Consider the following 14298-nt stretch of genomic DNA (forward strand, 5'->3'; position numbering starts at 1 on the left):
AGGCGGTGTTTCCAGACACCACCCCGCTAGAAAAGCACAGGATTCTGACTATCTGTCTTCCAATGGGAATCGCACCACACATTGAGGACTGTGACACTTGGGGTACAGTCTTTGCTTCCATCTACACAAAAACGCACGGTGTTCCATCCATTTCGATAATACCAGATGTGCTAAAACAAATTCAAGACGAATACGGTCCAGAACCCGCTTTAACTCTTGGTATGAAATTACTAAAAGACTTCAAGCAGGTCTCTGCTATATTATTAGCCAACATAAAGGGAGAAGCAGCAAACGTGGCGATCCGCCAGAGGTTAAAGGAAACAGATATAGCAGACCAACCAGCTGAAATTGCCAGAATCATAGAAAAATCCTATGAGGAACTAGGTAGAGATAGTTTAGGTGGGATACCAGTAAAACCACAACTAATTGAAAGTCCTGAAAAAATATTTTTTAATAATAATTCAACATCACAGAAAAAGAGCTGGGATGGAAACAAACAATCCAATCCCAAAGAAAAGAAATTCCAGTCCAGAGGAAGGTCTCCTAGGCGAAGAGAGAAATCTCCGAACCAAAGACACAGGTCACCCCAGAGTGACCCCTCTGGGAAAAGATATAACCTTAGAAATAGGGATAATATAAAAAAGCCTGATAGATATCAAGACATTGATACACGTCCCTCTCAATCTTTTCAGACTTCCTCGCAGAAATCGGAAAGAAGAGGACGATCAGAACAAAGAGAAGAGCACGCCAAGTCCAAAGACAAGGAACCTGCTCAGCTAAAAAAGAAATTACAATTTCCAAAGAAGAAGGTAGCCAGCATTAAAATAGTTAACAATGCCGAGAATTCTGAGGACACAACTGAAAAACGGGGAATGGGCTCAGACAATGCTAGACAGCGCAGCAGAAGTGAGCATAGCTCGCAAAGTCCTTATGAATCATCTGGAGACAGTGGACACGAATGAATATCTTCAAGTGGAAACTGCAGACACCAGAGTTAGCAAACCTCACAAAATATACGAAATAACATTACGTATAGAGGGAGATAAGACTAGAAAAATAAGGGGACTATTTTGGGATAATCTCTCCAAGGGCTATGATATCCTTCTAGCTGAAAAAGACTGGCCACCAGAGTTTGTCAGGGATTGCCCTCATGGCGAAGAAGTAATTATGCCTGCCTTCTCAAATCATATCCCAATTCATAAAAAATACACACTTGCTAGAAAGTGGGCAGTGGCTCTAGCCCCTGCTGCTTTATATAAAAATGACGTGGGATGGGATGAGGACTCTCCTCCTCACAAAATCCAGTTAAAATCACAACCTACTGCACAAAGGCAGTACCCAATTAAGCAAGAAGCTAAAAAACAGGTAAAAGAAATACTAGATCAGCTAGAATACCAGGGGGTGATTGAAACTTGCACCTCACAAATGAACAACCCTTTGTTTCCGGTCTCCAAACCAGACAATTCATATCGTCTAGTTTTGGATTACCGACACCTTAACACATGTTGCAAAACTTTTGCAGTGCAAAATTCGCATAGTGCTGCACTAATGAATAACATAGTGCGCAAAAAATACAAAACAACATTAGACATCTCTAATGGATTCTTTTGTCAAAACATAGCACCAGAGAGCAGATATTTGTCTGCATTCTCAATAAATGGCACTCAAAAACAATTCTGTCGGTTAGCCCAGGGGTACAAGAACAGCCCGGGAGTATTCTCAGCGAGAGTAACAGAATTACTACAAATATATGATGATGAAGCATTATCTTATGTCGACGACATTTACTTAACAGATGATGACTTGGAGACTCACTTGAAGAGAGTGAACACCATAATACTTGGGTTCGCAGCAGAGGGTTACAAATTCAACTTTAAAAAATCCAGAATTGCCCATCTGACAGTCCTGTTCTTAGGATATGAATTATCAAGTGAAGGCAAAAGCCTGGCGGACAATTTTCTAGAAAAATGTGCCGTACTCCAAGCACTAGAAGAATTAAAAAATCTAGAATATGAAAGAACATTCCCTCTGCCAATCGACATTCTGCCTTTACGACATTACGCCTGTGTAATTTATACAGACGGACATGCTCAACCCCCCGTTTGGGGAGAACAGGCATACAACCCAACATGTGGGATTACAAAAGAAGTGTGGCGCGGAGGTAAACTAAAACCTTTATTAACAAAAACACACTCAGTAGAAACTAATTCAGAACAACAAACTGAAATACTAGCATTGAAAATGGCGCTAGATAATGCGGATCGCGAATTCCCGACACTTATAGTGTAAGATTCATATTACTGCGTCAAATCATATAACAAGGATTTGCAGACATGGATTCAGAACGGTTACAAAGATGACACAGATGCACCAATAAAGCAGAAACTGCTCTGGGAACAAATAGCTCTTTTACAAAAAGAGCTACCAAAGACTCACGTGACACACTCACTGAGTCATCAGCGTGATGGCGTTCACGTTGCAGGGAATTCATTGGCTGAGACAGCCACAGCGGCAGCCACTAAATCGGCTCCCGTAGTTCGAAAAAAGCGTACATTAAAATACATTGACGGTGAAACAGTGCTGGCGGTGAAAACGTCATCAAAAGGCGACTGCTCAGCGCTACCGATCAACTATCCACTCAATTATACATACATAATCGATGCAAACTCCGTCCCTTTTGCTCGAATCCCTGGAGTGGGGGATAGAGTGATTCCAAACATGGACAGGAGAAACTTGTTAATCGCAGACGCACATATGGGCGAGGGTCTCAGACACCTCAAACTAAAAGATTCTCTGGAAGAATTACAATCACGGTACTGGTGGCCAGGCATGAGCCTGCGTCACACCATGTTTGTAAAAAACTGCCCAAACTGCAACAGAGATCGCAGTGGGGAGAGAAACAGTTTAATACCTCGTCGTTTTACTCCAGAAAAAATCAAGAGTAAAAAGGAAGGCTTGCGATTAACATATACAGGCTAGTTTCCACTTATAATGTAGATCACCAGCACTCGGCTGACGTCTGGACTGTTATACAAAGATTTGCGAGTCTAAATGGCATATACGCTAAGAGCATGCTACGTTTGACCATTGTTTTCACTCTAGCCCTCCAGCCTGATGGGAAACATGGCCAAATGAGCATAGCACAGCGGGAATCTTCTCACTTCCTTCCGGAGGGATACGGGATGGTGTAAAGAAAAAACCAAGGCATAAAGCAATCTATAACGGAAAGGATATTAGGTTCAGGAGCTGGGTGGGTCAAACATCTAATAAGTGTCCAACGTAGTCTAAATACCTTGCCAAGAAATTCTCTGAAGGGATTCAGTGCGTACGAATTATTATTTGGAACTAGGATGTTGATCTCTGACATTGATAGTCAGACTTCAGTGGTGAAAGAAAAAAGCTTTGATATCAAAGACCGTTTGGCTATTTTGCAGGACTTAAACAAAACAAGAAAAGACCTGAGCAACATAAAGTTGAAACAACAGCCAACAACCACTGAAGAACCACCACCTGTCCCAGCAAGACCTGTCTGGATTCCAAAAGTCGGGGATCTAGTCAGGGAAAAGATCGCGGTAAAGAAGGAATTTGGGCCTTCTTACAGAAAAGCAGTTCCTGTCTTGTCTATCAACGGGACAAGATCAGTTGTACTACCGCCACTTGCTGGTAAAAAGGAGAACCGAGTTGTATCCATCGACCTGGTAAAACCACAATCATGTGGCCGATAACAAACAGTAGGCCAAGTGGACTCCCAATAAGTAGCCGAACACCAAGGTTTGCTACCAGTACAGAGGTCCTAACGAAGAGGCTCATCACATTTGAAACGCCTACAGAAGAACAACAAGGACTATGCAACAATGCAATAGAACTTTTAGCAGAGACACACCAATCTACAATGAAGTACCAAGCGAAAATGCAGGAAACAGTAATCCTGAAGCAATTGGAACAATTGACAGAACTGCATCCGGCTACTTCATAAACTTCGATGATTCCTCTGAAGGCTTCAGTGAATCAAAGACACAGACATCATCAAAAACCTTTAAAGATAAAGCTAAAGAACTTTTGAAACAACTGAAAGAAACATATCTGATTTCTCCATGGATCGAATTTTGGGTGGGTTTTGGTGCATTTATCCTCATACTTTGGCTCATCATGGTACTTACTTTGGGACGCTTCATTGAGGGAAAATATGCTAAAATGGACACAGCAAGTCAGAAAATCAACTTGATCCTCAAACCACACACATCGTCACACGTCGAGAAAAGAGAACTTTCTTCAGTCAACTTCACAGCCAATCCGATACCGGGTGGGGTAGCCTGGGACAACACTGACTATGAAATTTATGGTCCGGTCGAAATCCTGAAATATCCACACCAAATTAAGATCTCATTGAGTGACTTTGCAAAACCAAGCTCATTTGCTGATGATTGGGACTTCGAAAGCATTAATAATATGATGTCTGACTTAGTAATGTCTGCTAAATTTACCAAACATGATTATTTGCAGGGTTCTACAAATTATGATAGTATGTACTGTTATAACCACTATGGTAACCATTTTCTACATAGATCTGCACAACCTAGAAATGTTTTAAATTATAATCAATGGGAACATTGTGCAACCCCTCCAAAAGGAAGCTCAAGAACCTTCTATGACAAATATTCATACTTTTCAGGTTTTAACATAAGTAATGCTGAAACATTTTATTTCAAATTGTCAAATAAGACAGGGACAAAGACCATGATAACAAACACAAAATTGATATATTCGGACTCATTCTTTGAACAAATGAATACTTTTGGTTTTGATTATTGGGACAAAAATGTTGAATTGAAAAGTGTTTGGGGCACAAAAGAATGGCAAGTACAGGATATAGAATCTTTGTTTAGAGCCTGCATGATCCCAGAACAAATGATATTTTTAAATGACACTGTTCAACAAACTACCTGTCTTGGCCTAGCCAAAATTAAAGACTTAAATAAACCGTCTATTCCAAAACCAACAATGTACAGCAATAGCTCTATAGATGAAGAGATAGACGTAAATTATGTATTAAACCAAAACAGAACACATCCAGATTGGAAACAGTGGTTGATCTGGCCCACAGATACTAATAACTGTCAAGACAGATTCCTGAACAAAACACAGGGGTTCAAAATGACCAGGCCAGACCCTAGATATCCTCAAAGACATCACCCAGGGATAATAACCACCTACAGTGTGGGTAAATTATGCCTTCAGTGGCTACAAACTTCCACACTGACAGAAATTAAGCAACATCTAACTTTACTTACTGATGGTGCTGACTTGCGTGATTTCATTATGGGACCGCGCAAACAGCGTCAAAAACGTTTCATAGCAGCCTCTGTATATGCAGCATACAATGAGGCCTGGAAGGTTACTCAAATTGAAACAGCAGAGAGAATACGGGAAATTGACCGTATTAATTTGGAAAAATCACTTTCTGTAGTGGACAATGGGTTAATGACTCTGTCCTCCAGAATTTTTTCTTTGGACAGCATTGTGTCTTCAGCAATCGACATATTATCGCAAGACTTACTGTTATTACAACACGGTCAGTCTCAATTGCGTTCTATTGTACAGCTTGGCTGGACGTTACAAAATCTACGTTCAGGCTATGTGCCTTGGCGTTTAATCAACACAACGTCACTATTCCAAATCTTTAACCTTACTGATAGACAAATCAGTATGGCACAAAAGGGTGCTGATTATACAATATTGAGCATTGAAAAACTCGAAAGATTACCAGTGACAATGTCAGAACGACCTGTCAGCGAATGGATAATACATGGGATAATAAATATTCCAATCTCAACCTTCAGGTTTCAATACTGCCAAAAATATATACAGGCTGGCATGTACGAGAAATTGGGGAAGGGGTACATCAAAACAACATGGAACCTGCCCTATTCACATGCATGTGTCAGTAATAAAGGACAGAAAGTGTTTCTTAGTGGCAATAATTGTGCGATGTCACTAAGCGGCACGCTTCTGTGTAACGGAATTAGTTTGCATGGAGCCTGTCAAGGGAATTCGTACAACCTTTCATGTCACCAGCAAGGCGCACCTGCAACAGAGATTGAACCATTCTTTCAAAGACTCTATAATGGGAGTTACATTCTAATTGTAGATCGCAGATGTTGTAGTCTTATGCCCGGGACACCTTATCTCGTAACTACGACTGCGAAGGTCAAGTGCTGTGGACGCTCATTGTTCCCCAGCTCCTTTCCAGACAGGGAGGCAAGGGCATGGCCCAACTTGAAAATTACTTCTATTCGAATAGATACTTTAAGCAGAATGAAAACAGTGCTTCTTCAGACGCCTACAAGGCTCACGTCATCAAAAGAAACGTATGATCTACAAGTCGCAAGGACGACTGCAGAGATACATTCATTGTTATCAACTAATTCCCCCATACATTTCGCAGAAATCCTGAATGAAATCTTAAATATTTCTGATACCAATGGGGACAGTATTTTCGATGGCATTAACACCATTCAAAGCCATACTGGGTATTTTTACAGATTTCGTCCATTCGATTTTTGGCGGACTTCCCCTGATCTTGGGACTAATTGCAGGAATCCTATTCTTAGTCCTTATTTTTCGTTATGGCAACCCATGTCACAGACCAAACTCTTGCGACAAGGGAAGAAACAATCCTAGCCATTGGATACCGGGACCGGATATCAAAAATCAAAAATCCTGGGACTCTCCCGGCCTGAACATGACTTGGTTTCTATCATTTCGACCAATGTGGCAAAGATGTGTTTTACCTGTATTAAGGTGTCTGCTATGCGGAGAAGAATGCGTGTTAGACACCTGTCTGACGCTACAATCGGATGCGCCAATGGATGCAGAAACATTGTTGAGCCCGATCAAGGTTCACGCTTTGTGCTGCCCTCAAAGGCTACCAATCCTGATGACGGCATTCGTGGAAGCTTCACCACTACGATTAAGGGGTAGTGAAGTTCAAGATGAAAGCAGCATCGAACAGGTACGACCTTCTGTCAGCAATGCGAATCAGAATGTCAATGGAGACAATCATGCGCACGAATGCATGGTTACACCTTTTTCCGAGTTAGTGGAACTTTCCCAGGAAGCTGTTGACAGCTTTTTCGAAAGCCTAAATGATATGATGTTCTCACCAGAACAGAAATAGAGACTTTTGAGCAAGCTCGCACACGGCGTTCCCTGAATTCGGCCTTCAACTTTAAAAATAAAGTCACATGAACAATTTTACCTCCAGTTCACGGACAGCAATTTTTCAGCAGCCCCAAAATATTTTTGCATATTTTTCGGGACACTATCTTCTGCTTAAAGTAAGAACTATTCTTAGAGAACTAAGGTTTCTAAATTTTAGATAGCTTATAGACATTAGCTGCCCGCTGGTATGTTCATAAATATTTTATTCTGTGATGGAATGGTCTCGAACTTTTTTTCTGTATTAAGAGCCATTTCATGTGTAAATTCTCATATACCAAATAGCAATAATGTATACAAATGCGTGATTACTTTGGCATTATTCTACAGCTTGAGTGCATACAATACATATGATTGCAATTCTTCCGTATATTTGAAAAATTTCAAAATGCATTTATGTATTTTGGGGTGGTAAGGTATACACTATACTCTATAGTATGTTTTACTATGCATAGATTAGTAAATATGTCCATAGTTAGCGTGGAGTGGGTGTGATGTATTCCTATAGGTTCTGAATCGATCCCCCTATTCCTGACCCTATTCTGGTTAAACAAACCAACAAGTTAACTAGCAGTCAGCCCATGAGGCAGAAAACCCCCATGATGCAGATACCGTTATCTGACGCAGTCACACTACGGCACAGGAACGTGTTATCTGATTAGGTCATAACGCTTGCGATCTAATTAGACAAGCGATATTCCTCCAGCCCCTGATAAGGCATACGGAGTTCTCATAACAAATCAAACCTATGACAACCTGGGCAAAACCCTGCGGCCATTGTTTTGATTTCACCGAGAACTTCAGCAAAAGAATGTGCTAACGAGCAAGTCGTATGACATCCTTATTGACGTATCTATGTCCATCCTTACGTCAATCTCGGCACCTTAAAGGTATAAATATTACCGATATTGCCCTATGCAAACACACGCGGTGGTGACGAGACGGAGCAGCCATACTTGCCGAAGCCCAGAGCAGAGCAGACCCCGCTGGCACAGCCCCGCCTTCCTGACGCGCTGAGAACGAGACGCGCTGCTTTCTCCTGCCGAGAGATCCAGCACCGGCGCTTCCGGGTAGCCCTCGCAGGCAGCCTGGAATATCGAGACCAGAGAGAGAGATACCATCCCTCATTCATCCTTAATTCCAGGTACAGAACTGAATAACCCCTCGCAGAGAATTCTTTAGTTATTCACTTGGCAAAAACAAACTTAACTTAAACTGTAACTTTCTATTCCCGCCCACGTATTAGGTTTAGGTCAGGTACACGGGGTAGGCGTATTTAGAAACACCAGTTGAGTACGTTTAGTCAAATGTATATGTGTATATAATATATTTTATTCATTTTAAAACATCTTATGGCTTAGAAACCATATCAATGTTTTTACAGTATTATTTTATACTTCTGCTTTTAATGTATGCACTTTACTTAACTATAAGTATTGCAATAATATCGATCCATTTCTCTTGTATGAGAAAAGAGACTGATCAATAAATAACACCTTTTTATTGAACACGCCCGTCTCCTCCTTTTCTCTACATTCTGATGAGACTAAGAATGCACGTACTGACTGAGTAAAATAAATTGCCTTTTGTTCACACGACTCTCGAGATGCACTCTTGATTAGGGGAGAGCAAAGTTGTCATGTTCTATGGTTGTCAGAAACTAAATCCCTTCTTGTCTAATCAGGGAAGTTAATTCCTTCCTGAACATTCGAGAAAGTTTCTAGTGAACTCTGAGCTAGCTGGCAAACCCAAAACTTTAAGTCTAATATCGTCAGTAGTAGACCTAGTTAACGTCTGGTCTAGGCCTTTACTATTGAAGGTATTATTCCAATGCGCAGAGCCTATTGGGATAATAGGAACTACACTACATAACAACTATATAAACCACCCCCTCAAGAATGTATTTTTCATCACATAATTGGGACGCAACAGTCCTGTGCTTGACCCTACAGACTTTCTTTTGAGGGGAAGACATAGGAAAGAGAATAAGAACTTCAAAAGGAATATGAAGAGATTATTTAATTGGAGGATACTGTGCACAACTTGGTGCACTTAGTGCAGAGAAAGTTATATAGGGATAGCATATTTGCATCAATGTTAGGCAGTGTATGAGCCTATTGACCTTGCTTGCACATCAACAGTGGTTGGTCAGTGCAATAACTGACAGTAATACAGGTGTATTCCAGTACATTTCCTATCTAATTCTGTGCAGGGTTGCACAGGAATTGCTGCTGTCATCAGGTTACTTCAGTATCTATCTCTGCCACCTTTCAAATATCGATCATGACCATCAACTACATCACCTATCCTGATTAAATTCAATTATACCTTTTCATCATGAATAGGTAAAACCATTGCAAAGCCCTGGAAACCTGACTGCGTGCAATTGAATCCTAGATGTCAAATGTTTTACTATGATTTAATTGAAGCAAAAATACATTTGTATTCCTCAATGCAAAATACCCTACCAGCAATCTATATATTTTAAATGTGTCATTCATCTGGGTGAGTCAGTCATACCCACAGATACATCTTAGGGGTTTGTAAGGATTAAGAGAAAGCTAGTCATGGAAACTGTGAAATACAGGATGAATGCATCTTAGAAGTAAGTAATAATTCCTGCATTTGTAACCTTTAGTTCCAGGTTATTATTTGGAGCTCACCTGCACAAGAAGTTTCCAAACACAATCGATCATTACCTAGTGTCGGTATGTTTTTGGTAAGATGTTCCCTATGCTTAGTTCATCACTCAGTGTAGCAATTCCTTCACGTTTGTTTAATTTGTTCTTCCTGGATCCCTATAACATTACCTTCCTTGATATTTATGCAGGTTGTTTGTGTGCTTTCCTTTGTGCTTCCTTCCTTATCAGGGCTCCTGCATTTCATCCTTCGCCTGATTATTGGCACTGTCTCCTGATCTTCTGCAATGATCATCTCAGTCCCAGAAACGGAGATCCAGGTAAGAGACCATTGATTTAATGGGGAAATGTTGCACTAGTACATTTAGTTGCTGGTTTATGTAATGATGTATGACTTTAATCCCAGTTATCAGGTGTGGGTTGCTTCTAGTAAAAATTATCTTACTCATGCATTAACTGAGAGAGGTCCTTGAGCTTTCTGGACCACTGGATCCTTCAGAACGGCAATTACAGAACCAGATGTCGTTGCAGCTCTCTCTCTCTCTGTCTCTCTATTTTCTCCTGATTCTCAACTCGTTGCAGACGGTGTATGGCCTTTAAATAGCGACATTTACAATGGCATAAGGGAGGGTTGGGTTCATGTTGGATTCAGAGCCACCCGGTCCTTAATTGTGTCACACTTGATACAAAAAAAGAATCTCAATGCCCAGGTACAAGCCATACCACTATCTTCCCAACTCAAATGTGTCTCTTCTTCCATCACCCCCAAGGACTGCCCTGTAGTAGGGGGGACTAGCTTCAGTTATCAACTGGACTACATCTTGTCACAACAATCCACCTACGTCTAGTAAGACAGCAGGGCTCCTGGACTTGGTAACATATTTTGTAGCTAGAAAGAATTCATGAGATTCCATCCACCTTGTCCCAAAGTCAAAACATTGTATTCTCAGCAAGCCCCAAATGCCATTGACGGTACTCAACTTTACCCATGGATATCCATCAAAACACTACCTTTAATACCAGAATACAGAGCAGCTGGAATGGTGCCAGCTTGGGAGGATGATCAACATAACCATCTGGACAGAAGCCAACAAACCTGTTTTCGGACACAAAGTTAAAAATAGATATTTTTGTAATAGCAAGCATCTTGGAATCATATGGGTTGTTGAAATTATAAAACATACTTATGTTTTGATCACCCATTTTGGCAGCTCTTATCATAATAAAGAATTGATTTGTGCTGTTTTAACTGCAAGAAAACAACAGAAAATGCTCACAGGGCAGCCCAAAGAGGAACCAAAGGAAGCCCAGAGCACAGAGAGAGCTGTAGATGGTTGGACTAGCTCCAGAAAAGTATTGTGCCTTTGCTAACTTTGTTGTTAGGATTTTTGATTCAAGTCTGAAGTTGTCTTTCCTCTGACACGTTTGTTGCCTCCAGAGATTTTTATAGCAGAACATAGATAGTTTGGATGAGGACGGTGAATGACTTGGAAAGTACTGTTGTGCATTGAAACCGGAAGTCACATTTCCACAGTTTGTTCATCACCACTTATTAACATGCCAGAATATACATTGTCAGTTATGCAGAATACCGATGCCATCCTCGAATTCACAATGCAGTGGGACCCACAGCAACACTGTCCTGATCAAAACCAAATTGCCCTGGTATGTAATCTCCATTTGAATGCAAACTAAAGTGGTAACACGTTACACATACACTCACAGCCTCCCACCTTTCCTTTTCTATCGAACCCTCCTAGTTAAAGAGGCCTGGGTTACAATTGATGCAAGTGGCTGACAAGCTTGTGCTGAAAACACTTGAGTCAGAGGCTATTCACCCAAGGGAGACCTGCGCTGTATGCTGCTGCAAAGATGCGTCAAAGCCCATTCTTATTTCTTCCTCTTTAATGTTTCAGTTTTTGCTTATGCAAGAATGGGGGAGGGTGTGCCTTCTACTCGTGTTTCAGAGTACTGATCAAGCCTATTGGTCCATCAGAGGAGAAATTAATCTTCTATGCACATGTCCATTTGCTCGTGCTTAAGCTTCTGAGACAATGGAGTAAACAGTCCAATTAATTGGGTGTGGCTTAAAGGTCACTATAAGCAATTTCACGTGGGATCATGGCAACCTAATTAGTCTACAAAGCTGCCCCATAGCAAGATGTAGAGCTGATATAAGCTGATTGCACAGCTGGAGGTTCTAGTTGGTTGTTTACCAGCCAAGGTAATTAACACCACGGCATCCTCCTGCTTCCACACCGTCAAACTCCTCAAGATGATCTTTAAGTATGGCTCACACTCATCACCAAAGGCCCCGGCTCCACTACTGCAATGTTCTCTCTGTGTTTGTCTCTGCTCACCTTATCAAACATCTCCAGGCAATTCAAAACACAGCGGCCAGATTCACACTTCAACTCCCCCCCCCACTGCACTCATATCACCAACAACCTCAAAATCTTGACTACCAATTCACAAATGTGTGCTCTTTAAACTGCTCACTCTCACTTACAAAGCCCTTCACTCCTTGGCCTTTCCTGCCTGAACAACCGGGCCAGCTTCTACATACAGACCAGAACACTGTGCTTGGCCAGCTTCCTGTTAGCTCGCACAGCCCGAATTTGCAGATCCGGCAGACAAGCTTTCTCAAACCTCGCTCCTAAACCTTGGAATGACCTTCTCTGGCACATCAGAGCTGCTAGGACTGGCCTTTAGTTTTGCAAGAAACAAATCTTGGCTCTTGATCTAGGTTGCAGCCAGGGCTCATCAGGTCCCATGGTGCCAGAATACCCCGGTCCTCCCCTAGAGATAAATGGCGCCCTACAAATACCTTTAACATAACATAAAATAACATTATTCAGCCCCTCATCCTCAGGTGACCAATAAGTGTAAAATCAAACGCAAAATGTTTTTTCTGCCCCATTTGCAATTCTTAGTCCGACAGATTCAGCACTTGGACCCGAAGTATTTCCATGTCCAAATTTAAGTTTGTACCTGGACAAAAGTCCCCATTCCAAGGTATGCAGCATGTACTGGGAAAAACAGACCAGGGAAAAGCGTTAATTACACCAAGGCAATCTTGTGTATTTCCCGACATTTAATATTATTCTTATAATGAGAAAATGCCCATAATTATGCATTTAAGCAACACTGTGTAATTTTCTACCCATTCAGGAAAAATCATATGATGGAAGCATGGAAGCATGGAAACAAACATCAGGAACAGAATGCGATCTGCTGCTGTTAACTCATGTATGATTTAGTATGTTTTAGCACAAACTGCATCCTCACATCCAAACTGGGCGAAAGGGAGGCATTTTGAATGAAAAATAGTGGTAAATGCTGGATGTGTAGATTGTGTAATTTTGCATTATTCAACATAATCTTTCACACATTTTCAATAATTACACAAAGAGAAAAAATGTAATTTTACACACTCCTAGAACGCACGCAGTTTAAAACGAAATCAGAGTATTATCCTTTATTCCGTAAGGTGCAAAAACACCCTTTGGGAAGTTCCGAAACATATAGTAAAGGCAATGCTTAATTTGAGCTGCTGGTTTCTGGTGCTCAGCACGGGCATTTAATTGTCAGCACCGGGTAGTGACGGTCGGCTCCAAGGTGGCGCTGTCTGGCTAATTTAGAGATGACCACAACAACAGTTATTTTTTTTTATTTTTTTTTATTTTTTTTTATTTTCAAAAATCTTTATTTGAGCAAGCGTAGAAAAATACAAGAATGGGCCTACAACCTCACGGGCTGGCCGCTAATAATAAGGCACAAGGCATGAATTAGAATGTACACCCGTGGCCAGGCACAAATCCAGCACAAAGCATTACTCCCAACATATCACAGAGCATTTTGAATTTTTATTTTATACAAAAAGAAAAACAAACATTAAAAAGGCGAATGCACGGCAATTAAGGTCAGCCCAAAGAACGGAGGGGATGGTCCACGGTCAGGAGAACATACCCAGAGCCCTGAGGCTCCAACAAGGTCGGGAGGGGGGGGGGAGCAGCGGGGAGAATCGGAATTCAAAAAACAGTATGAAAGGGTTCCGGGAACGCTCGCCTAGGGAGATAGGACAACCTCAGTAGTGCCTACAAGGGGAGGGGTGCAGATATCTCCACGATATTCATTCCACTGGCCCCAAATCTTCGTCCACGCCCCGGGTCTGCCCCTGGCCACATAAACAGTCTTCTCACGAAACATGGACCAGTCCATGTTGTCCTCCCATTTCGAGACCTCAGGGGGCCTGGATGCGCCCCAGAGTTGCGCAACATCCCGTTTCGCAATCATGTAACCCAAGGTAGCCCATCTGGTCTGGGCCACAGAGTAGTCAGTGGGCTCCCAAACATTCAACAGACATCGTCGAGGCTCCGGCCGCAGGGCCACACCAGTCACAGCAGTCATCACCTCAAGCACAGCAATCCAGTAAGCCGCT

Source organism: Lissotriton helveticus, chromosome 8 (genome assembly GCF_964261635.1).
Source record: "Lissotriton helveticus chromosome 8, aLisHel1.1, whole genome shotgun sequence".
In the NCBI taxonomy this organism is placed as follows: Eukaryota; Metazoa; Chordata; class Amphibia; order Caudata; family Salamandridae; genus Lissotriton; species Lissotriton helveticus.